We start from the raw sequence: 26944 nt of genomic DNA on the forward strand, positions 1-26944 counted from the left end.
ACTGAAATCCATAGTTAGAAGTGGTTTCTTCAGAGTAGCGATCAGTTTGTGAGGGATAGAAAAGGATCTGTTCTTTTCTTTATAAACATTATAATAATGTTTGTCTTTTAAAACATTGTCCATGTAAAACTGGATACAAATGCTTAAGATAATGTTATGCACACCCAAATACTTTGAGAGGCCCACCTCTGGCATTTTCTGTGAACAGGTTGCAGAAAATAGATGGACTCTTTTATAGTTTTTTTTATAATTAATGAAGTAATCTTTGCATGTACCAAGGGTATGATACATTACTTACCCACTGGAGTGTATTGTGCCTGCTATAAAAGTCTTTATGGAAACAAGGGCAGAAAATTAGGCCTTTAAATTACAAAGACTTCAGGCGATTATGCTTAGAACATAAGCCCACTTATGGGGATGGTAGCAGGGAGGGTCTTTTTTTTTTTTTTGTAATCAAATGGAGACGGACAGCGCAGTGGTGGGTAACTGTGTTTGGTTAACTTCACGGATATAATGGCAGAATTTCTTTTTATCCCAAATAAATGATTCAGGTAAAACAGATCAATATGTAACAGTGAAATGTCTCCTTGACCATTGTGTCCTCAGTTACACTGAGTAGAGTTGACTCATATTTCACCTGAATCTCGATATTCTTTCACTGTTGGTACTGAATTGTGAGCATTTTCAATATGGAGTACATGCTTTTTATAGACTGGACTTGACAGTTTGACTGTGTTTCAGTTTATAAAGTCAAAGGCTTTATAAATCATAGAAAAACATGTCTACCCCTCATGTTGCTCTTCAGCATAAGCTCTGTTCTTCTCTACAGGTTAATTTTAGTGTATTTAAAATTTTCATTATTAATAATACTTTATGTATGAGAAAAGTGCTTTTCCTTGATGAATTCTAAATTTGTGAATTCAGTGGCTGGAAGGAAGATCATTTGAGTCATTGAGGGGATTACATTTCAAGACACCTAATTTTCCCCCACTTTGCTATTTCTTTGAGCATCACAAACAAGAATCAACCTCATTCTTGCCCTAATGGAGCATGTAGTCTGAATGGAGAGATAAATATGTATACACACACACACATACACACATACACACATGCTTAAATATGGCAGAAATTGTTCTATGCCTCAAGAGAGGTAAACATAAAGCACTTTGAGAGTCCAGTCACTTCCAGAGTGATATTTGAGTCAGATCTTGAAGAAAGTCTTTATTTCTTGATCTGTTATTCATTAATGTATGGATCTTAGAGATTAAGGCTGCTCCTACTTCTTTAGAATGGGTTCTCAGGCCTCAAAATCTAGGGCCAGGCCAGGGAAGCTGAGGCTTTGCCTTGAGAAATGAGACATACCCCACTGGAAGTGGGTCAGGTGCTTATAGATAAGTCCAGACATACGTGAGAGAGCAGACCAAGCAGACAGGGGAGCCTGAGGTTGGGTGGTAGGAGGTAGTGAAGAAGGTTGGTTGGGGCAGGGAGGTAGCAATGGGTTGCTCAGCAGGTAGGCAGTCAATGGTGGCAGAAGATCTGTGACAGCAGATCTGGGACAAAACGTGGCCCGAGATTAATTTTTCATGAATCTTAAAAACTTTATTTGGAGCAAAGCCAGACACAAATGCACACATATAGTATGGAATTATATCAAACTCTAATAAAAGGTAAATGTGATCTATTGTGACAGATGGCAGGTCAGTGGTTGCCTGGGGCTGCAAGTGGGTGTCTGCTTACTGATTACAAAGGGACACTAGGGAGCTTTTGGGGTGATGTGAATGTTCTACTTTGATTGTGGTAGTGGTTTCATGGGCATATGCATCTGCCAAAACTCATCAAATGTATATTTAATATGGATTGATTTTCTTGTATGTAAATTATACCTCAAGGCTGATTTTTAAAAAATTAGTTCCTCAGAAAGTTCTTTTCTGACCACCCTCCTCAAACTAGGCCAAACTCCCTAGTATGCACACAGTTCATAAGCTGTATTTTCTTCCACTGCATTTCTCTGAGTTTGTGATTATGTTTTTATTGGTTTCCAGTTAGTTAACTGCCTCTAAATGGGAAGCGCCAGCAGGTCCTGATCCCACCCCACTGGCTCACCATGGATTGGATTGGAATAGAGGCAGTGGGGGGGTGGGGGTTGGGAAGGAAGCCAGCCCTCAGTCATGTGGCTGGAGTCCCAAGGCAAGTCCACAATTACTAACACAACTGGGGAAAGCAAGAGTAAGCCTCATCCTTGAAGGGACAGTGGGAGGATCCCAGGCTCTGATGCAGATTGGCTTGGGTTTGAATCTTGGACCCATCACTTGGTTAGTTAAACACACAAGGCTCGTAGTAGGGCCTCAATAAATTACAGTTAGAGACATCATTATTACTGACATTTTTAAAAAAGATTTTATTTATTTATTTGAGGTAGAGAAAGCATGTGAAAGAGAGCATGGGGGGCGCAGGGGCAGAAGGAGAGGGAGAAGCAGGCTCCCCGCCAAACAGGGAGCCCAATGCGGGGCTCGATCCCAGGACCTTGAGATCATGACCCAAGCTGAAGGCAGACACCCAACCGACAGAGCCACCCAGGTGCCCCATCACTGAGATTTTTATCAAGGCAGAGACTCAGGGTTAGAATTCAAGCAAAAGACCAGAACGGGACTCATAGTAAGTCTTATTTAAATCACAGTTTCTAAGAACAAACTCAAATTTTCACAATTTTCTATGGTAAAAATTTACCTATGTGAACCACAGTTTCTTCAGCTGTAAAATGGGGTGCAGAGAATCGACCACCTAAGCTGATTGTGAAGATTAGATGCTGTCATGTTTATGAACATCTCTGTATGGTGGTCTGGTAAATTGTGCTTGGGGAAGAGTAGCAGACATTATTACTGTTACTAGCTGTGCTGGAATGGTCAACACTGAACTACCATTCACAGGGAGAACAGGCCACATTTCCCCTCTCATTACTTGAATATGAAGGTTGCAGACCTTGTGACAGGGTGGAGCTCCATCCTGCCTCTCCTCCTTACGTTTATACGTTTATACAGCACACACGGGGTTAGGTCTCAAAGCCTGGGATAAGGTGAGCTTTTAGGGAGGGTGGAAGTGGATCTCTCTCCTGGGAAGAGGATGCTTGTGGGAGAAGGAAAAGGACAAGTGGATCACATGCGTACAGGCAGTGCTTGAAAGGTTTCTGGTTTCAACTGAAAGTCGACAAATTAAAAAACAATTTTTTTGTCATTATTGCTATTTAAAATGGAGAACTCCAGTGGATGGTTCGATGAGCTAGCAAGCACTTAGGATCTCTGCCTTCCTGGCAAGTTGCCACCAGTGAACTCTGCTGGGTTCTCTCATAGATGAATGGCACTCTTACTCATGAAAGCTACTTTGCAAGTCTACAAATATAATTAACTTGTTGGGTATTCTTGGGAGTGCAGTCAGGAGGGTGAAACGGAAGATGGCAACATGTGGAAAAAGTCCCTCCAACTTACAAAATTGCTCCAACCAATGTAGATACCCAGAAGGAAAGGTTGACCTAAAAGCCCTTTATGGGGAATAATGGACATGCCATGAAAATTACGGTACTTAAAATGCAAATATATTTTAGGTCCTTTCAGTTCAAAGTAAACACATATTGCGATTCAAGGGGCTGAGAGGTTTCATTTAATTCGTTCCAAACATTTGTTGACCATCTTGTATTAGGCACTGAATTGGGAGGGAGGTAGGCACCAAGAAATAATAGTGGTCGTCCTAAAGCAGGAGGCAGACAATGGTAATACAGGTGCTGTCATACAGGTATGAGACAGATGGGAGGGATGGTGAGGAAAGGTTTCCCAAATGGTGTGAGACCTGGATTCTTAAAGTACATATAGCACCAGCCCCTGCCCTAGAGTCCCAGCCTGCCCTTCCTGAAGGCCTGCCCTACGGATTTTAGACTTGCGGGGCCCCAAGTCCTTGCAATCAACCAATCTATCTATCATATATATCTCATACTGTTATTCCCCCCCTCTGTTGGAATCCTGACTGATACAAATATCAAGCCAGTTTCCACTGTAGACAACTGAGCTTAATCATCTGGGGAGTTCTGAGGGCCTGCGTTGCACACGTGCTGAGGAGTGATGGTGCTGGGGTAGTTACACACCAATTCTTTTTTTTTTAAGATTTTATTTATTTATTTGAGAGAGAAAGAGAGAGAGAGAGCACAAGCAGGGGGCATATCAGAGAGAGTGGGAAAAGCAGACTTCCTGCTGAGCAGGGAGCCCAACGTGGGGCTTGATCCCACGACTCTGGGATCATGACCTGAGTTGAAGGCAGATGCTTAACTGACTGAGCCACCCAGACGCCCCTATACACTAGTTCTTATCAATGATTGATTAGTTCCCTGGCACTTTCACCCCACCACGCATGTATGCAGAGAGGGCTTTGGAGGCCAAAGAGAGCTTGCAGGCAAAGAGGCCCAGGTGCTGGCAGTAAGGAAAAGAACTGCATATAGGGAAAGTGATGGTCAATTCCAAGGAGATGTGGGTAGCCCAGTGACACTATCTGCTGCATCTCCCAAGGGACTAAAATTTCAAGAAAGAAAATTCCTGATAGAAAAGTAGAAAGATGAGAAAGGAAATGCTTCGACTTCAAAGTGTCCCTCTGCCCCCACCCGTGTCCCTGGGCATTCCTGAGGTGCCCCCACACACTCAAATGATCACTTCTCGAAACTGTCTTGGGGGATGGGCACTGGCATCTGCAGATTACCAATGTCAAGAGTGAGAAAGAGAGACCATCGATGGGGGCTTCCCCATGCCTTCACGCACAAGGCAAGTTGCAAGCTCCTTAATAAAGAAGAATATAGTAGACTATTCCATAATAAATCACAAAATGCCATTTAGATTCTATCTACACAGAGGTGACCTACCAAAATGACAGATTTTAGTTTTTACCATATTTAAAAGTCCTCCTTGCAAGGCTGTCAGGCATAGTACTTAAGATCATGGGTTCTGGAGCCAGCGTGCTTGGATTCATTACTGGAATTTCACCCTTGGCCAAGCCACTTAACACTTAGATCTTAGTTTCCTCATCTGTAAAATGTTTTTTGCTGTGAAGATTAAATGAATTAATATATTCAAAGTGCTTAGAAGAGTGAGTGGCAATATAACACTATGTTTACTAACTGGAATTAAATTAAAAACTTAAACTTAGATGTGCCCCTATTTTTCCTCCTTAGGCAGCCTACCATTTTCCCCTGACTTCATCAAGCACTGTTCTAGGCACACAAGATACAGCATTGACCCGAACAAAGCCAGTGGCTTCACAAAGCTTATACTGGAGCAGGAGTGAGACAACAATGTTACAAAATAAATGACACAACATTATACAGTGATTGGTATAAAGCAAATGATACCAGCTGACACACAGAGAATTTACTGTGTGCCCAGGACTGTTCTCCCTACCTTAAATGAACATTCATTGAAATCCTCTCAAAAGCCCTCTACGGTTATTTTCATGCCCACGTTGTAGATGAGGAATGTGCCAAGGCAAGCTCAGATAGTGTGACCGTGGGCAAAGGGGCAGGGCTGGGGTCTGAATCTAGGCCGTCTACTCACCTCCAGTGTGATCAAGAGGCTGGAGGCAGGGGTCCCAGTGCCAAGAAGGAGCAGCAGACCCAGAGATGATCCTGGGCTGGGAGAGAATCTAGGGTCGAGACCTGGGCGGCAGGAAAGGTTGGGGCCATGACTTTGGAAGCCATCTGGGGGCATTACATTGAGGGGCCCTAAAAAAAGAAAGAAGAGTGGCTTAGAGTAGTACTATATAAATGTGTTGTTAATGGAATTATCATCATTATCATTATTATTATCATTATCATTATAACTGACTCATGCCTCCTTATGAAAGGTAGAGCTGGCTTGAAGGGCCATGTTGGAGAGGAAATTAATGAGTAGTAAGTGAGATCATATCATTAGAGCAATTAAGAAGTCATGAATGCTGCAATTCTCTAATTAAGGGTTGTTAGATGGGGCATACACCACCCTTTCCTGATACTTCAAAGCAAGAAAGTGACCTTTCATTTATTACTGTTTTTTTTCCCTTTAATGGATGATCAGTATGCAGGTATACCCTGCTTTTCAAAAGTTCTCATTGGGCCAGTTTGCTTTTAGGAAAGACCTACATTAGCACCTGTTTTCACTAACTGAAAGAAATCCAAGAGGATTTCTGCTTTTATGAACAAAGGCGAAAAGAGAAAAGGGCGTTCAGTGTTTGTCTTGCAGCGAGCCGATATAGAGGCAGCACGCATCCCAAACAGTGAGAGTGGCCCCGCCAAGCTCCTTCCCCAGAAACTACACTGCACATCTCAGCATCAGGCCGCCATCTGAGCCGTGTCTGTGAACATCTGTGCTTTATCTTCATTTATTTTCTGCATGTGTTCACAAGATGTGTCCTAAGCTATCAAAAAAGAGTAAGAGAGGTGATTTGGGGGGTTTGGGAATACTCAGTTTTTTCATATAAATGAATGGTAATTGCTTCTTCACTTTACACCATTTTGGCTTATGCAAGTGTTCATAGGAACGCTCTGCTCTCAGCGGGGGAAACCTGCTTATCAAGATCTCTGTTGGCAATGATATCTGAGGAAGGAAACATGATGCCCACGTGCAATGCAGGTTCAAAGGCAGGTCCCAGCCCTTAAGTTTCCCACCAACAGTAATCTGTAACTTACTGTCCTGGGCCCCAAATGGCTCTGTGCTAAAGAGTGTGAGCTCTGGAATCAGCCTGCTTAGTTTCAAATCCCAATTCCATTCCTTCCTATCTGAGATCTTGGGCCAATGGCTTAGCCTCTTTATGCTCAGTCTCCTTGTCTGTTCAACAAAGATGCAAACAGTACCATCCTCATGAATGCCATAAAGCAGGGGTCAGCAAATTATGGCTTGTGGGCCAAATGCAGCCTGCAACCTATTTTTGTAAATAAAGTTTTATTGGAACACGGACAAATTCATTTGTTGACACTTTGGCTTTTAGAGCTGAAAAGTATGACAGAGATGTTAGGATTATGGCTCACAAAGTTGAAAATAATTTACTCTCTGGCCATTCACAGAAAAAGTTTACCAGCCCCTGACCTAAAGGAATAAGTGAGATAATGCATATAAATGTGTATCCTGGTTTCTGGTACATCACAAGTACCCAGTGAATATTAATGATTAGCTTTCTCTATTGCCAAAAATGCAAGAACCATTCACTAATGGCCTAAAATATTCAGTGAGTAATCATAAACACTGTAAATCTGAACAAATTTCTGAAATGTTTGGAAAGTCAGCCTATAATATCGCTGTACTCCATCATTTCCTTGGGAGTTAGTTATCTCAATAAGTCATTCATTCACTGATTTATTGTGTTCCAGTTGTTTTCACATATCTGGTATATCTAATAGGTTAGTGGGCCAGTAATCCATGAGCATCTGCCTGATTAATATTCATGTGGGGAAGGGGCCAGAGAACATTCAGCACCTGGGAGAGACAGGGATATTGAAGCCAGTGTCAGGGTTTGTCCTGGGGTCCTTGGATCTGTGTCTGAGTCCTTTCAAGAGAAACTATGCTGTCACACGACAGTGTGAGAGAGGGGGGCAGGCTCACCTCTGCTATGTATGCATCCCATGGACAAAGTAGAAAGTAAAATGGAGAGAAGGGCGGAGGGGCATTTCTTCTCCACCTGTGGTACACACCATGGCTGCAGCTTGTTGTGTGGGACTGTAACCTTAGAGGCATCAGGAGCTGGTGCCCTAGGACCACTGTTAATGCTCTCTGTCACTCACATGGGCTACACATGTGGTGTGGAGGGTTAAGAAGAAAGGCTTTCTCCATTAGACACTAACATGGCAGCTTAGAATGGAGAAACCTAAGAACTATTAAGAAACCCTGGAAATGCCCATAAATAGTTGGGTGAAATTTTGAGGAGGGCAGAGGCTCTTGCCCTAAACATGTGGGTAGAAACTCTTGGAACTGAAGTTATCAATGTTATTAAGTTCATTTTCATATGCACAAGTTGGTAAGACCTAGGGAAACTCCATTGCATGCTTAGGACAGAAACGTGACTGAGGACCCACTCTGCTTTACCCTTGGTTCAAAATGATTTAAAGACCCCAGTAAATGCTGAAAAGCCAAACATACCTATCTGCTCTGTGCCGTGCTTACATGTCAAAGAACTAGAAGGAAACTTTAGCTCATCTTGTCCAACCTCCTTGTTCTACATACAGGAAAACTCAGAGGAAGGAACATGTTAATAGGAAGGCCAGGACCACATACTAGTTACAGTCTTGTTCTGAGGTAAGAAGGGAACAGCACTGGAGGTGGTCCAAGAATTGGTCAGGTAGAGTCTTCTGCTGCCCATAAGGAGTAGTGCCAAGCAGGCCCATTTCTACCAGGTCAAGAGTACAAATGAAGGCCCACACACTATTTATCTAAAAATATGTTATAAATCAAGCTAGAAAACAGTGAAATAAAATGTTTTATGCTCCTATCTTGACAAATAGACTTCCATAAGAATCTGGAAATCCTGGTTCAAGCTAGAATTCTCAGACCCCTTGGCCCCATGGACTCCTCAGCTTGGGTAGTAGGGTACCACTTGAGGAGGGCCAGAATGGGACTCTAAAATTAGAGTTCCAGGTTGGGGTCTCTCTTGCCATGTTGTAAGCAGGGTACAGGTGTCCAGTGTGGTGTCAGAAATTCATAATCGGGACAAGTGGAAACCACAAAAAAAACATTTCCTAAAGCTCATGCCAATGAGCTATAGCCCTGTGTTCCCTAAATACACCCTAGCTACTCGCCCCCCCTTCATTCCCTGAGTCCAGCTGAGCTAAAATGGAAGCAACAACTATTACAAAACATTTCAACTAATAGAGATTCAGTCTGGTAGGCAGGAGGTAATCTTCGGGAACATCTACTTTGCAGGGAAGCAGAGAATTTTGGAACCATATTGGGATAAATAATATGGGGTTCTGTAGACAGAAACCAATTAAATCGAACCCCAGGTTGAGACTTCTCTAGTTGTCATCTCTACATAATAATCTCTATTCCAAGGCTCTCAGGGCCACCTGAGCCTCTTTGGTCTCATTCAAACTTAGAAAAAAAAACCTCCCGTTTATTTGAACTAGAAGGGAAAGTAAATTCTTTCTGTTCATTTTCATAGACCTTTGACTCTTCCATGGACTGCTTCTTTGGGTGGTTTGGTAATCGTCCTTACTGAACATTTAGTGATATACCATATGCTTTTAGCAACAGGAGTAGTGAACCAGTTTATCTTGAAAATACTTCTTGTTGTAATTTCATCATTATTTCAGCCACCCCATCATTCTGACATCATTTAGAGTGTCCTCACTACTTATTTCCGTATCTAGATAGAGGCAGGGTTCAATTTTCTGACATTCTCAAAGTGCTTTTGCTTAAAATGGGAGCCAATTACATTCACAGCAGAAGAAAATTATGGGCTTATGTACTTTATATTTTCAACAATACATCTTCAAGAGTGTTTCTATTGATCAACTGACGAATTAGGACTCTCAAGACCTTAAGGCAGGTCAAGCATCTCCTAAGATGGTTTATCATGAAGCTATTTAAAAGCCACTTCACAAAGCCTTGGAAGTGACCTGGAAATCAGAAAGGTTTCCTTAACCAGTTGATATTAGCTACTAAGGAAAGGAAAATGCACAGTTATTTAAGAAACATAAACAATGAAAATTGCATAGACTAGTCTACCATGGTCTTATTTTATTTTGTATATCATCAAAATCCACAAATATTTCTTGAGAACCCTTTAAGTACTTGATGCAGATCAATAGTATCTTGATTTTCAAGGACAACAACTAGTCGATACACAATTGTCAAAAAGCATGAGAAAAAAATCAATATCTGATAGCTAATGCGACTGTATTTCTTAGTTGTTAGTTCCAAGGCATGTGTTTTTGCTTGGTTCACCTACTTACCAATTATGAATCATGTCTAGAATGTCATCAGTGCTTTTAAGGGATATATACTGAAGTTGGGTTACACTATCTTCATTACACAATTTGTCTTAAAAAAAAAAAACCCATAACTACCTGACATTCCTGCCTTCAAGGGGATTTTAGTATAGACGAAAGGAAATAAAAATAAAAATATATAAATAATATATAAATATATAAAAACTTAAAGAAATATTATGTGTATATATATATATATATATAACTACCCAGAGGAAGGATTCTGGGAAGACGGCAGGCTGAGCACATGATTTTCACTCCTGTTTCCCTCAGCTTCCTGCAGGGGTGAATCAATGAGTAAGTTAAAGCTTATGTATATGTGTGTCTTTGGGTGGGAGGGGTTGGGGAGGTGGTATAGAGATGACCATGTTTCACTGTAGGAACTTGGAGAGGATCCTACACATCTAGGATCTTCAGGCTTCCCAGATGACCTTGCAGAAATCAGGTTAGGAGAAGCTGCCCTCTCCACAGCATGATTTCAATCACCAGGAGGGAGGAGACCCTTCTCTCTGATCTAGCCTGGAGTTGGGAGCTCAGATTCCAAGGCTTTCTGAGAGGGCAGACAGTAGAGTATAGGAATTGCCTAAACCTCTGGAGATCAACCCGTTTTTCCTGCTCACCATGGAATCCCTGAGACCCTCTGCTGATTTCATGGATGTTGCCATTGCTGAGGGGGACTGCTGCTTTGAACTGCTTCCCTTCTAATGGGTCAAAAACAACAGCCACTCAAAGCTCACATGTAGAGAAGACTAAAATAATAGAGTCCTCAGCACCAATCAGTCCCGTTGTTTCACCAGTGGTTTAACATGAAAAACTTTTGACCTCGTTCTTCTGCAAAGCCAGCGTGGCCTGACAGGCTTCACCAACCCTGCCTGCAAAGGTTTTTGGAGACATTTCTACATTTGCTGCAGTGAGTGGACATGTGATTCACAGATCAGTTAAGATGACTTAGTTCCAAGGAAAAGAGTTACAGTACTAGAGGAAAACTAAAAAAAAAAAAAAAAAAAAAAAAAAAAACCTGATAAGAATTCCTATGAAAAATAAAAGGAAATGCAAAAAGGAAATTATGAGAAAACAAAAAGGTTTTGGAAATTTTAAAAAGTGGGATTTGTGGGGGCGCCTGGCTGGTTCAGTCCGTGGAGTGTGCAACTCTTGATCTCGGAGTTGTGAGTTCAAGCCCCACACTGGATGTAGAGATTACTTAAAAATTAAAAAAAAAATCTTAAAAAAATGAAAAATTAAAAAAGTGGGATTTGTGAATTTAAAGATTCCAAAGAAGTGAAAAAATGGAATCAATACTGCTGAAAACTGAGTAAGTGACTTGAAAGTTCAAATATGGAAACTTTCTCAAAAAGCAAAACAAAACATGAAGAAATAGAAATCATGAGTAAAAAAAGAAAACATGTTATAGAACAAGCCCTGAGATTTATGCCAAGAATAGAATTTCCAGGAGGGAAGGTAAATGAAGGAAAGAAAGCAATAATTCAAGAAATTTTAGAGCTTATCTGAGCTTATCTTATCTGAGCTTCAAACGTAATCAAGTTTTCAGATACCAAGCGTTCATTGGGCACCCAACAGGATTAAAGATACACTCCTAAACATATCTGGTGAAATTCTAGGGTAAAGTATCTTGGAAACTTTCAGACAGAAAAAAATAAAGGATGAACAAAAAAGAAGATAATCAAAGGGAAACAGATTTCTTTTCTGCTATATAAAACTAGAGGATACAGTATATATTTATAAAATTTTGAGAGAAAAATATAGCAGCTGATGCCCTCATTTACTTACGAAGGCAACGTTGACACAGTTTCACACATGCAAGGGCCCAGAAAGTATGCTAACTATGCATCCTTTCTGGAGAGACTGAGGAAATTCTCCAGGCAAATTAAAATTAAATCAGAAAACTTTCCAAGATGAGGGCAATGAAATTTCTAAGAAACAATAGTGAGTAATAAATTTAGGCCCCTCTGTCCAATTAGCTCCAGCTCTTCTCCATTTTCATTGCTATCCCACTAATCTAGGCTATTGTAATCTCTCACTAGATAGCTTCTTCAGTCACCTTCTAACTGTTCTCCATGTTTTCACTATATTCTCCTTCACTTTGGCCAGACTCATCTTTTTCAAAGAGTACTTTGGGCTTTTTTTGTTTATTTGTTTTTTAATGTAAGCTCTATGCCCAACATGGGGCTTGAACTCATGACCCCAAGATCAGGAGTCTCATGCTCTACCCACTAAGCCAGCCAGGCACCCCTTCCAAAGGGTACTTTGATCATGCCACCTCTCCACACTCCCAAAACCTTTCAGCAGCTTCTCATTGTTCTTAGGTTAAAAAGCTAAATCTTTAACATGCTCTATGAAGATTTTTCATGATATGACTCCATCTTACCTACCCAGCTTTATCGTGTGCATCTTCTGCTTTCTTTCACGTTGTGTGCTCTCCCACCATGGGGATTTGTGTGCTCTGAACCTGTTCTTTGAACATTCTCCTTCCCCTTCTTCACTTGGTTGAATTCTTATTCATTCATTTTGAGGGCAGAACTTTGAAAAAGATTGCTCTCTGGGAAAGAAACGATCAAGACTCAACTCAGAAGGGACAATTAATCAGCTATGGATATAATTCTCTTTTTGTTTTGTTTTGTCTTACGGTTGGGGCAAAGGTGTAAATTCCTGGGATGATGAGAATATGGCCAACCGAAGGAAGAAATAAAGATGACAAGAGATGACATTATCTACAAGTTAATGATAGGGCTCATATTGGGATGGGAGAGAAGTATGTCATGGAATTAGTTCTTAGAGTCTTAAATACATGAATACACTCTCTAGCACTCTTTGAGACCACCACATAAACTGAAATATGGGACAGTTGATTGTGCGTAGAAGAGGTTTTCTGTGGAAGCATCTACTATAAGGTCTAGTGGGAGTGTCATGACTTGAGGAAACTCAGGCAACATTAAAAAGGAAAAGGTCTATTGGTGTATTAGTTTTCTATGGCTGTGAAACAAATTACCATAAACTCAGTGTCTTGAAACGACACACATTGATTTTCTCGTATTTTCTGTTGCTGAAGAGTCCAGGAATGGCTTAGCTAGAGTCTCTGCTCCAAGGTCTCATAAGGCTACAATGAAGATGTCATGTAGGGTTATAGTCTCATCTGAGGCTCAAGTGGGGGAGGATCTACTTCCCAGCTCTGATGGCTGATGGCAGCACTCAGGGTCTTGTAAGCTGTTGGGCTGGGGGCTTACATTTCTTGATGCTATTGGCCAGAGGGTACCCTCAATTGCTTAACCTGTGACCCTCCCCTTAGGCCAGCTCCTACCAAGTCAGCTGGTATCTTCAAAGTCAGCACAGGAGAGAGTGTCTCAGCAAATGGGAGTTCCAATCTATGTAACAAAATCTTGTGCACAGACTCACACACATCTCATCACATTTGCTGTGTTTCTTGGTTACAAACAGATCACAGGTCCTGGTCACACTTAAAAGAATGGGTTGACACAAAGGCATGCATACTAGGAGGCAGGGATCATGGGGATTACCCTTGACTCTGTTTACCACAACTGGGTATACATGGTTTTATTCAGCTCTGAGAAATTGATTATTTTGCCTTATGTTGCATGACCTTGACTATGACAACAAGTTTCTGATGATCCTTCCAAATGTCTTGATTTCTCTGTTGCCAACAAGATTTCCCCAAGATATTGAACTACCTAAAGGGATTTAGTAGTTCCCAAACACCATCAAGGTTACTGGGGATGTAAACCATAATATAATTTATGTTGAAGAAATCAGTATGATAATCTGTCAAGGGAAAAAAAAAAAAACAGTAAATTCTTGAAACAGACCCCTAAGATAAAAGATTTGTCAAACCAGGAGAAGGGGTTTCCTTGAACAACCTCAACAAGTGTCTGGCAACTTGGGAGCTAGTCTTATAGAAGAGTTAAATGATATTAATCATTATGGTAAGGAGATCAAAATGGCTAGTCTGATAATGCTGGCCCCATGCCAACTAAGCAAACTGCTATTATAATTTGGCTTCCCAAGTATGTTTCCTATGAGGAATATGATGTATTGACCAAGCTGGATGTGGTCTCCTTGGCTATTGCATCCTATGCAATGAATTTGCATTCTTATTTATACATCAGATTTTATTCTACTACATAGTGAGAATTAGTTTTCTCAAAATGGTTCAATTATCAGGGCACTGACAAAAAATTATTTTTCATATATCCTCCCATGTGACCTCAATGCTCTGCCTCACCTAGTGATCCATTTTACAGATGAAGAAATGGCAACTAAGTTAAATCATTCCAGAAGGCTAGAAAATGGAAGAATCAGATTTCCTATCCAAGTAGCTCTCTCTTTATGTACATAGTGGTTCAATGGAATTTCCTTTGAAAGGTTTCACTACTAAACACAATTATTGAAAACTCTCCCTGAATCCAACCCTAAGGACAGGGCCTTAAGCAAAGGGAAAAGAGGTAAAACTGTAAGTCCTAAAAGTGGGGCTGGGGAATGGCAGGGCTTGGTCACGATGTAAGAACTTTAAATGGAATTGGGCTGAAAGCTGGACTAAAGACAAATTCTCAAGTTACTGGATTCAGACTTCTTATAATCTACCTGTTCAGGCATGGGATTGGCTCTGCTGCCTGAAGGAGGGATCATCCTGAGAGTAATTTATCAGTTAACTCTGTAACCCCAGGGAAAGTGGAGTGGGGAGCAGTGGGATGGGTGGGGGATCAAGTCATTAGAGATTTTCTCCCAGTTTTTAATTTGAATTGGAATCCCTGGGTTGGATGCTAGTGTTATATCAGTGTTGAGTTCCTATTTTGAGAGATTTAGACTGGTAATGTAGGAGAATGTCATTGTTTTGGGGAAATAGAATCAAACTGTTTTGAAGTGATGGGACATTAAGTTGGCAGGTGGCTGTCCAAGAGTTTAGAAAAGACTAACGATAATGAGAGAGAGAGAAAGAGATGGGGAGAGAGAGAATGAGAGAGAGCATGCAAGCAAATGGAGTAACACATTAACAATTAGAAACCTGGGTAGATGGGATACAGGAGTTCTTTGCAGTGTTCTGAAGACTTTTCTGTAATTTTGAATTAATTTCAAAACAAAAATTTAAAAATAATTCAAAGGGATACATGCACCTCGATGTTTATTGCAGCATTATCTACAATAGCCAAATTATGGAAACAGCCCAAGTGTCCATGGACTGATGAATGGATAAAGAAGATGTAGTATATATATACAATGGAATATTACTCAGCCATCATAAAGAATGAAATCTTGCCATTACCAACAACGTGGTTGGAGCTAGAGAGTATTATGCTTAACAAAATAAGTCAGGCACAGAAAGACAAATATCATATAATTTCACTCATATGTGGAATTTAAAAAACAAAACCAGCAAAGAGGAAAAAAAAAAAAGAGAGGCAAACCAAGAAACAGACTCTTGGGGTGCCTGGCTGGCTCAATCAGAAGAGCATGGGAGTCTTGATCTCAGGGTTGTGAGTTCAAACCCCATCTTGGGTGTACAGATTACTTAAGAAAGAAAAAAGAAAGAAAGAAAGAAAGAAAAAACAAAAGAAGACTTTTTAAAAAAAGATTTTATTTATTTATTTGAGAGAGAGTGAGCGAGAGAGAGAAGGAGCAGGGAGGGCGCAGAGGGTGAAGGAGAAGCAGACTCCCCACTAAGCAGGGAGCCCAATGTGGGGCTCAATCCCAGGACTTGATACTGGGACTGGGATCAAGATCTGAGCCAAAGGCAGACGCTTAAAGGACTGAGCCACCCAGGTGCCCCTAAAATTTTTTTTTAATTAATAAAAATAAGTCTAAAGGAGAGTGGGAGATACAGGTTTCCAGTCATGGAATGAATGAGTCATGGGGATGAAAGGTACAGCATAGGGAATACTGTCAACAGTATCATAATAGTGTTCTATGGTGACAGATGGTAGCTACCCGTGTGGGGAGCACAGAATAACATAAAGACTTGTCCAATCGCTATGTTGTACGCCTGAAATGAATGTAACATTGTGTGTCAACTATACTCAAATTTTACAAAATTATTAAAAATATAGCGTATTTGTAAAAACCCCAAAACTAAAAAATAAATTAAAAAAATAAATCTAAGGAGGAAAGCTCTGTTGCCGTGCTTGTGTATAGATGAGAAAAAGAAGGCTTAGAGCAGTTCAGGCACTTGCCCCAAGTCACTCAGTCAGTAAGGGGTGGGCTTGGATCCACCACATGTCGGACTAGATGGGGAGAATGAGGCAGAAAGGGGCCTGTTCAGGATGACAGAATTTCCAGAGCCATTGGGCCACAGTCCTGCTAGGTTCTTGTGCTTTGGACTGCACAATAATGAGCTCAACTCAAAGAAGGTGTCCACAGAAATAGAAAGATTTCCATATGGCAGTGTTTTATCATGCTCCTAGCTACTCTGAGCGGTCCTCCAAGCCCAGACCAGGCTGGGATACAGAATGAGGTATGCAAAACCCGAGGTTGGGCTCTATACATCTGAAGAAAGCAGGAGCCCGAAGGATACAAAGATGTTGAAGAAGAGGTTTACCTTACTACCTAAATCTCTTAGGACAATTAACAAGCTAATCTCTTACGACCATGAACCAGGCTTATGTATATTAAAAGAGCTTAAAGAAACGGTCGAACTCTGGACCTATCTAATGAGCTCTTTTGATTATTTCATGGGGAAAATGTATGAGTAGGAGGAAGAAAAAGAGCATATGATGGCGTGAAGGAGATAATGGACTTAAAAAATGGGGCAGTTTATCATTTAGAAGGTAAAAGATCAACATTTTGGTGGGGGTAGCATTATCACCAACAAATCTCATCCTTATCTCCTTTGTTACAAATACAAAATAAGCGACAAAAGAGAATATAAAAAAAACAATAGTAGGGGTGCCTGGGTGGTTCAGTAAGTTAAGCGTCTGCCTTCGGCTCAGGTCATGATCCCAGGGTCCTGGGATCGAGCCCCGCATCGGGCTCCATGCTCAGCGGGGAGCCTGCTTCTCCCTCTCCCTCTGCTTGTTGTTCCCCCTGCTTGTGCTCTCTCTCTCTCTGTCAAATAAAATAAAAATAAAATCTTCAAAAGAAAAACAATAGTAAATTCTACAAAAAAAGAACTTAGTTTTCCTTTTAATGAACACACTGAAATCATCAACTTTACTTTTCTCCCAAATGCCTTTCAGTTAAAAGGGAAAGAACATAAAAATGTTATGAAAAATCACTGGCTCATTAGGTAAATGATAGATGCTGGACTTTCATATTCTCAGACAGAAACTAATGTACTGGTAACTTTTAAGGGATCTAAGAGTCACATTAAAGGTAAAAAAAATCATAGCATTGGCTCCCGGTTTGTCAAGACTGAATTGTCCTTCTGGTCATCGGCTAGTGTTCTGTCTCTGCCACAAGTGTACCGGCTTTGGGTTATTAACCACATTTTCAAAAGTGAATTACCACACTCAATTATGTGTATGGGGAATGGCAAGAAAAAAAGAAACAAGTGAAATATCAAAGGAATCAACTGTTTTCCAGTGGCATTATGCTTTTAATGATGATTTCACCTGTCTCCTCTCAGATCTTATTGATGATTGAAGCAATGTGAGAAGTGGGCATTTGAATCCCATGGACCAACTGCTTAGACTTTGGCGTGTATTGGTCCCTACACATGATCCAGCTCAGGAGTACGAGCAGTCTTCTCTCTAATGGCTAGTGTGATGTCATGGGTCATGGGATTCATTTATCTGCTAGTTTGAGAATTGTCTCTGATGTTCCTGACATGATTGTACCATATGTAAATCTTCTCTAATGATGCTAAATCTCTCCTTCCTCTATTGAGAAATCTAAAAGGACTCAGTCACAGGATGCTGTGCTAGGACTCAGTAAACAGACTCGTTAAAGGATCACCTTTTTGTACCACTTCAGTATTTTATGGTTATTCTCCTAGGTGGGTGTTTTGTTTGGTTTGGGTTTTGTTTTGTTTGTTTGTTTGTTTACAGAGAGAGGGAAGATTCTGCTTTCGATTCTCTCTTTTTTAAAGATTTTTATCTATTTATTTGAGAGAGAGATAGAGAGCACAAGCAGGGGGAGCTACAGACAGGGGGAGAGAGGGAGAAGCAGGCTCCCTGCTGAGCAGAGAGCCCCATGTGGGGCTCGATCCCAGGACGGTGGGATCATATCCTGAGCTGAAGGCAGACGCCCAACCGACTGAGGACCCAGGTGCCCCCATTCTCTCTCTTTTAAAGAAACCTTTTCTTTTACAACAGTAACAAGGCAATAATATACACCCTTCCTTTCTCACTCACTGACACAAGAAAATACATCTGAGGACGTAATTTAAGTTGAGCTGAAAAAGTCTGACCTCACAAGCTAGAATATTTTTTCCCTAAATACATTTTTATTTTATATATTTTTAAAATTTTTTTCCTAAATACATTTTAAAATTAAATTTGGCGTGATTGATTTTCAAGTTTTGCCAAAAGCGGCATGGGTGTTTAGTATTAATTATATTTGGGTAATACATTCAGGATTTCAATGGTATTGTGATGATTTTAGTCTGTGACCTAATGTTCATCCAATTGGCACTTACAATAAAGCATTTCTTAGGAGCAAGTGTGTTTTCGTCCTGTTAGAGAAGAAATAAAATACCTACATGCTGAGATGTGTCTGACTTGTTTCCTTGATCCTTGCCAACACCACCTCTTACGAGAGAACCGACGGCTTCTGCCTCTATGGAGAAAAAACCTGATCCTATAGGCAATTTGGTTTAATGGTGTATCTTACCTTTAGGTGTGCCCTGGATATATCATTTATTTCTTTTTGTTTTCTTCCCTTTCCCCTCGTTCTTTTTCCTGTTTTCTATTTGCTGGCAGAAAGCCAGCATTGAGAATTATAATTCTCTAAAACAAGTCAAGCATATTAACTGAACTCTTCAAGAAGGAATTCATTAGTTCTAGTAACAATTTTCATTAAAGAAGGGACGTTGTTGCTTATTTAAGGAGAAGAAAAATTTAATGAGTTTTTTTTAATAAGGTTTTTACACTATAGTCTTTTAAAAAAAAATGCCATCTGACATGGCCAAGATATTCAAGCTGGAGCACAAATCATAAACCCTGGGAAAATACAAAAAAAGTCATATCCTCTTTGAGAGTCAGGTTTCCCATCTTTACTATGAAGACAGAAGCTTCGTCCCAGGATCAGTATGAAGCACTCTGTGTGCACAAATTACTTAATATAATTATAGTGCAATTTCCTTATTAAAAACGGAAATGGATGGATGGATGGATAGATAGATGATAGATAGATAGATAGATAGATAGATAGATAGATAGATAGATGATAGATAGATAGAGTACTCTATAATATTTCTTACTGGGCTTGAATACCTATCCACTGAGATTTAATTTTATTCAATAGACATATCACATCATGCAAATGAAGAAAATGTTACTCTTCTGTTAGTGAGTCAGTTAATTGACTGTCAAACTCTCTTCTGATTGGGATGACATATGCACTGTTACTGGGAGCACACCTAGCCAATAAAAAGCATCAAAATTATGAACCAAAGCCTAGATCTGGAACCTGCCAGGGGAAATTAGGAAGCAGGTGACAAAATACAGGGCCCTGGAAGGAGATGAGAGAAATACACTTTAAATCTCATAGACCAATTTAGGGCATACGATTCCTTTCAAAATTTTAAGCATGTACCTTCAGTCTTCCTGCTGTTACTTAATGTTATTAAATGCCTAATATGGGGCGCCTGGGTGGCTCAGTTGTTAAGCGTCTGCCTTTGGCTCAGGTCATGATCCCAGGGTCCTGGGATCGAGCCCCGCATCGGGCTCCCTGCTTGGTGGGAAGCCTGCTTCTCCCTCTCCCACTCCTCCTGCTTGTGTTCCCTCTCTTGCTGTGTCTCTCTGTCAAATAAATTTAAAAAATGCCTAATATGCCTCTTCTTCATGTCAGATGTTATGTATAGACAAGATCAGATATCATACATAAAAAAGCTCTTTCTTGCATTGTTCTATTCTTTTACCATATTCTAATAAGCCCCATTCTACTTAGTCTCAAAGATATCTATGACATTATATCAGCTTTATCATAATCTTTTAAAAATCCCTTAAAATTTCCCAGTGTCGGGCGCCTGGGTGGCTCAGTCGTTAAGCGTCTGCCTTCGGCTCAGGTCATGATCCCAGGGTCCTGGGATCGAGTCCCACATCGGGCTCCCTGCTCGGCAGGAAGCCCGCTTCTCCCTCTCCCACTCCCCCTGCTTGTGTTCCTGCTCTCGCTGTGTCTCTCTGTCAAATAAATAAATAAAATCTTTAAAAAAAAAAAAAAAAAAAAAATTTCCCAGTGTCTATGTAACTTAGGTTACAATAACCATCCCTGCCATCTAGGCTAAATGGGAAGCTGGAAAGTCAATATTAGGCCTTTTTCAGGCCTCAGATTGAACACACAGTACCTTTTTTTTTTTTTTTTAGGCAAACTCTATGCCCAAAGTGGGGTTTGAACTCACCACCCTGAGATCAAGAGTCACATGCTCTACTGACTAAGCCAGCCAGTCATCCCCCAGAGTACTTCTTTTCTGTAGGCTTTGGGGAAATGAGGTTTTCTATTTTGACCAGGTTTGGACAATCAGATCCATACATCTCAAATTTTCCAGGACAGTCATGACTAAAAACATTTGTTCCCAGTGTTCTGTGGAGTAAAATCATACTTAGCAAACCATGTGTTCCGTTTCTGATATTTGGAGTGGCCTTATTCAACACATATTTTTGAGTACCCGCTCTGTGCCCTATCCCAGGGTACATAACCTTTAGAGATCAATAAACCAGAATAATGTTTTTAATGTATTTATTTATTTATTTTTAAAAGATTTTATTTATCCATTTGATAGAGAGAGACAAAGAAAGAGAGAGCTAGCAAGAGCAGGGGGAGGGGCAGGCAGAGGGAGAGAAAGAAGCAGGCTCCCCCCTGAGCAAGAAGCCCGACGTGGGGCTCCATCCCAGGACTCTGGGATCATGACCTGAGCCGAAGGCAGACATTCAACCGACTGAGCTACCCAGGCGCCCTTTAATGTATTTAATTTATAAAAAAACCCCATGGAACAAACAGGTATAGCTACTTTACAGTGTTCCAGTGGTCAGCAAAACAGACCCATTATTTGCCCTAATAAAGCTTTCTGCCAAGCAGGGCAGTATGCCCTCTCCATCCTGCTGACATTTTGTTTCTGAACAGTGACTGTCCACGTTTGGCTTCTGTGTTTCAGTGGCTACTTCCCTTTTGTACACTTAGGCTTTGCTGCCTGTTTCCAGTTATCTCCAGGGCTTAGAGCTGACGTCCCCACTTAGTAGATTAATTAAAATATATCATCAGATCTACTTCTTTTGGCTTCTCTTCAGTATCTGAAAGTTTTTATAAAGTACCAATTTACTTCTCTTTTTCACTCTCCAGATTCATACTATATAAACACTATAAAAAAGATGCCTCTCCTAAAATGGAGTGGGGAAAAAAGATAATGGCAAGTCTGGGGGGAATGAAAATGCTTTTATTATTCTCAGCTTCCTTCTCATATTTTTCTCTTGTTGGATTTTTAAAAAGAGCTATTAAAGAAAGAGGTCTTTCTGTACACATTCACCTTCTTCTCGCTCCTGCTTCTGCCCTTGACAAAACCTGGTATATTTTTCCATTGTCTGACGCCCACGTATATTGATGTGCAGAAAGAATGATATCATATTGAGACAAATCTTTCCTTGATGGACATCGCAGCCCAAAGGCTCATTTCATCTCCCACAATTAGCTATTCAAGGAAAGTGTAAATTGCTTGCTCTTCGGATGAGTTTTTAAAGAAATGTTGCCTGTTTCTAGGAACTTAGTGGGACTTTGTACATTTTTAAGTTCTTAAGTTGGGGATGGGGTTGGTATTTGAGGTTGAGTTCCTCGGGAACAGATTATGAGATAAGGATTTATGCGCAAGTGATTAATTTAAGATGTGCTGCCGGAAGAAACCTGTGAGGAACTGGACAAAACAGGGCAGGGAATGTGAAGAGGACTCTTAGGGGCACAATTTCAGATTTCAGGCAAAGTCCCATTGAGAGCAGTGCATCACAAAGGGGAGCTCCGAGGAGTATGCTACTCCTCAGAGGCTGTCCCTACAGGAACAAGGGGTCTGGGCTTTCATACTTTTTCACAAGCCAGTCATTGGCCAAGGAACCACCCCCCCCACCCTGGGGACATGGGTGGGTAGGGAAGTGAATTCCCAGGCAATAGAATAATGTGGAACGAAGCGATTTCAGTAACCCAAAAGCAGTCCTCCGAGGTGTCTCAAGTGTCAAATATTGGAAGCAAAAAGATCTTAGAGCTGAGGGAGGGTGGCCCAGAATGATAAAAAGGATCAAGAGAATCTGGGAGGAGCATCAGTGTCTACTACAAGACACATTTAACATAAGTGAACATTTTTGCAACCCAAGGACTAAAGCTTGCCCCCATCCCGTCGGGTATCGTTGCTGTCAGTTTGTGGTTGCTCAAAAAACATTTGTCGTTTTTATTTTAAAGTGCTGACCGACACTTTATTCACAGAGGGAAATGAATATTGTGTGACTTCCCTTTCTATCAGTTTGCCTTATTTTATACTCTACTCGATGGACTGCAAATAAGGGTAATTCAGATTAGTTCCCATGTTATCCTTGTTTCCAAGTTGGCCTTTGAAACTTGCAGCAGAAGTTAGCTACCTAAGTTCATGTGAGCGGTGGTCCCAGAACCATTCTTCAGGGGTGATGGCCTTTGGGCTAATCACAGAGGTCATTCCATTTCCCTCTGTCCCCAGTGGGAGATTGTACTGTACAGATAAAAGTATATTAACATCAAGAACAACCTTGAAGGGAAGTTAGGTCACCAACTAGCATCCTAATGGGTTCATGTAGAAATGGAAAAAGTCCTCTGAAGCATGCTATGATTTGTAGAAAGCTCGCTGGCAGGTAGGGTAACTAACTGTGTGTTCAAATCTTACATCTTATTGAATGCCACCAGAAGGAATCATCTTCCCTCCCACTAACCCCATTTCCTAAGTTACTGCTCAACAAACCGCAACAGGAGGGGCCCCAAATTGTGGGATTTGCACACATTTGCTCTGATCTGCCATATCATAAGTACAGCCCTAAAAAACCAATACACAGATTTGTATTCTACCCCCTTAAAGGAAGGACAATTAAAGGCTCAAAGTTGCCATCAGTTGCTAAGGTATGTAATTAAGCTGATGTTTATTCAGAATCTTGTTAGTTTAATTTACTGCTTCTTTTAGCTCCTAAGACTTAGATGATTCTTTCAAATAAGCAGTCCAAGGACTGTACTGAATCAATGTATATTTTTCTTCTAGGATTTTCTGTAATAGTCCAGTATTTATGATTAAAGGTAAAAACTCAAAACCACGTAGCAACTCAGTTATTCTCAATCTTTCTTCTGCGTATCTTTAGAAAATTGCCTTGAAATGAATGGACTCAATTTTCTGATAGTTACTAAAAGTGATGCCTTTTGAGAAATATCACTGTTGCCAAATTTTAAAGACTCCCATCTCAGGGCAGTAGTCAGGAAATGATTTAATTTTAATTGCGAGTCATGCTGAGATTTGGAAGAAAATTTGGACCTTTGAGCAGGCCCCAGTAACTAAAATTCAAGAAAAGAATAACTACGGACAAATCACCTGAGAGCAAGCTGAGCTCCATAGTTCTCTTACACGATACAGCACTTGACAAACACATTGCAGGATGCAGAATAAATCATATGAAAGTACAATGCATTCCTGGCGTAAACACCAGTTGGCCATGGTATATCATTTCTTTTTAATATACTGTGGTTTTGGACTCTGTTTGCTAATGTTTTATTTAGAGTTTTTGCATCAATATTCATAAGTGCTATTGGCCCAATAATTTTTTATGGGACCAGTGCTTCATAAAAGTAATTTGGAAATTTTCCTTCACTTTAAATGCCTGTCTCATTAGGACTATCTGGCCTCTGAAAGTTCAGGAAAATTGCTCTATGAAATCATCTGAGCTAGGTGCTTTTATGAGGAGCAGTTTCCTGATAACTTTTTCTATTTCATTTATGGAAATTGGTTTAAGCTCTCTGTCTCTACTGGGTCAATTTTTGTAAACTATATTTTCCTTCGAGATTATCCATTTAATCTATTTCTTAAATTTATTTGCAAAGATGAGTACAAAACAGATTCTTACACTATATTTCTTTTGTGTCCATAGTAACTTCCCTCTTATTTCTTATTTGTATGCTTTTTGCCCTTTTGATTAAATTAGCTAGTGATTTATCTAATTTTTGGATTTTTTCAAAAACATAAGATCTTGAATTATTAATTTAACCTACTACGTTCCTATTCTCTACCTCACTAATTTCTAGTTTAATCTTAAATATTTCCTTATTCTGCTTTCTTTTGGTTTACTTTGTTTTTCTTTTCTTACTTTTTGAGTTGAGAATGTAATTAGTGCATTTTCATTTGTTTATTCATGTGAAAGTTTAGTATTATAAATTTTCTTCTGATCATTGCTTTAAATGTATCTCATAGATTTCTGGTAAGTACTGCTTTAATTACCATTATTTTTCAAAGATTCTGTAGTTTCTTTGTATGTATTTACTTCTTCACCAAGATTTAATCGAAATCCTTTAAATTTCCAGGTGAAAGAGTCATTTTGTTTTGCTTTGTTTGTGGCTTGTGTTTTAATTTCAGTTTTATTGTACCGTGATCATACAAGGTTGTTTATAATATTTTTACTTTATGAAACAAACTGATCTTTTGAAAGGAAGTCCTAATATATCATCAACTCTTCAAAAAGTTCCATGTTTTCTATTATCAGGGTATGATGCTCAGTATATCTTATTGCTTTTTCTGTTTAGACCTTGTAGATCTTTCATTCATTCATGGTCCAGTTTACCTGTTTTGTACTGAGATTGGTGTTTTAGTCTCCTACTAATTGTGCATTCTATTCTTTCTCCTTGCACTTCCTATAGTTCTTGCTCTATATGAGTGATTATTATATTATTTGGTACATAGATATTTATAACTGTTGTGTCTTCAATTTACATTATGGCTTTTAGCATTATAAATAATCTTTCTCTGTTTCATTTATTGCTTTTGGGCCTGAATTCTAATTTGGTAAAAGGATTGTAACTTTTGGTTTTCTTATTTTTTTATTTCTATGGTAAAATTTTTCTTCATCCTTTTATATTTAGACTCTTGGAATTCCTGCATTTTTTAAAACAGACTTCTCTTTATTTTTTATCTTATTTTATTTTGTTTAGAGAGAGAGAGTTCCAGTGGGTGTGTAGGGACAGAGGGAGAGGGAGAGAATCTTAGGCAGGCTCCACACCTAGTGCAGAGCCCAATGTGGGGCTCAATCTCACCACCCCGAGATCATGACCTGAGCTGAAATCAAGAGTTGGTGCCTCAAGAATTCCTGCATTTTTGATATTTATATACATAGAGTTAGGTTTGCTTTAATGTGTCAATTTGAAAATCTTTTTCTTTTAACAGATAAATTCAGTCTATTTATTGATATGACCAACATCTTTCAACTCAATTTATTCTGACTTTTGCTTTTATTTTGTTATATTTATTTTAGTCTCTTTGTTGATTTTTTCTGATTTGTATTACTTTTCTGCATTTAGGAAATTTGCACTTGTATTTCAGTGTTTATATTTGTATTTATATCTTTCATAGTGACCCCATTTTGTAATACTGGTTTTTTTTTTCTGTTTTTTTTTCTCCCCAGATCCACCTAGGCAGAAGTATATCTATTTCACTAATCTTATCCCGAAACAGCTTACTTAGATGATTCTGTTTAGTTTTTCCATTTCGCTAATTGTTATTCTTAAGTCTATTATTTCATTTCTTGTGCTCATTGCATTTATTCTATTGTTTCCATTTTCATTAGCCAAAGAAAACTCGTATATTTCTAGACTGTATGGTTCTCTATTCAATGATTTTAAGGCTATGTAAGCAAATGTAATCTCTGACAGCCACCACTCATCGCACATATTTGGGTATGCTTAGACAGAGGTGTTGATCACCATTACTGATGGTTATTTCTAACTCTAATGACAGGTAAGACAGCTGTGTCAGCATGAATAAAGGTGGAGCCAGGTTACCTTTACCTAATTTTAGAATTCAAATTCTGAAATACCTAGGGATACAATTTCAAGACGATGTAAAATAAGTTGACCAGTGCTCTCGGTCAAAAAGAAATTCTTCCTAAATGTACGATTTTATTTGCTTATTGGAGATCACTGTTTTCACACCAATTATATTTCTTTGTGACACAGGAGTCAGTGCTGAAATGAATATTCTCTTGCCGTGCTTCTACTAGAAGATCAGAGAGGGAAAAAAAGGAGAAATTATCTAACTAATTCAGACAAAAGCAAATCCGTAGGTCATTGTTTTTAATGAAATGTTTGGCTGCATTCTTTCTTAAAAAAAAAAAGGATTTTTATTTATTTATTTGAGAGAGAGTGAGAGAGATCACAGAGGGAGAAGCAGACTCGCCACTGAGCAGGGAACCCGATGCGGGGCTCGATCCCAGGACCCTGAGATCATGACCTGAGCCAAAGGCAGACGCTTAAACAACTGAACCACCCCCCCGTTTGGCTGCCTGCATTTCCCCCCAAATCATTTTGACAATTGGCTCAAATCTCCACTTGGCATGGCCAATGGACATTTCAAACCTCAAGTGCAAAATAAAAGAGACTGTGAGAAAGACAGCTGTTTCAAAATCCAGGTGCTACCATTTCCAGCTCTAGACCTATGAATCCCTCATAACGACTAGGTAGAATGTTCCCTTCTAGGTCCTGTGCTTTCTTTCATTTTGATAGGATAGAACCAAAGTATTTTTGCTAAGGATTTCACCTCAATCACTTGGCCAAAATTCCTGAGAGGGAAAATAAGAATTATGG

The 26944-nt window shown here is 39.8% G+C and overlaps 1 long non-coding RNA gene and 1 other non-coding gene across 2 annotated transcripts in view; one reads left to right on the forward strand and one right to left on the reverse strand.

The window, feature by feature from the left end:
• The window catches only part of LOC118538964 (uncharacterized), a 198514-nt gene that overhangs the window by 86074 nt on the left and 85496 nt on the right, over positions 1-26944 (forward strand). The window lies entirely within an intron of this gene.
• On the reverse strand, positions 12159-12231 carry TRNAR-CCU (transfer RNA arginine (anticodon CCU)). Its single transcript has one exon. It is a non-coding gene; the product is annotated as a tRNA-Arg (tRNA).

This window comes from Halichoerus grypus, chromosome X, assembly GCF_964656455.1.
Source record: "Halichoerus grypus chromosome X, mHalGry1.hap1.1, whole genome shotgun sequence".
Classification (NCBI taxonomy): domain Eukaryota; kingdom Metazoa; phylum Chordata; class Mammalia; order Carnivora; family Phocidae; genus Halichoerus; species Halichoerus grypus.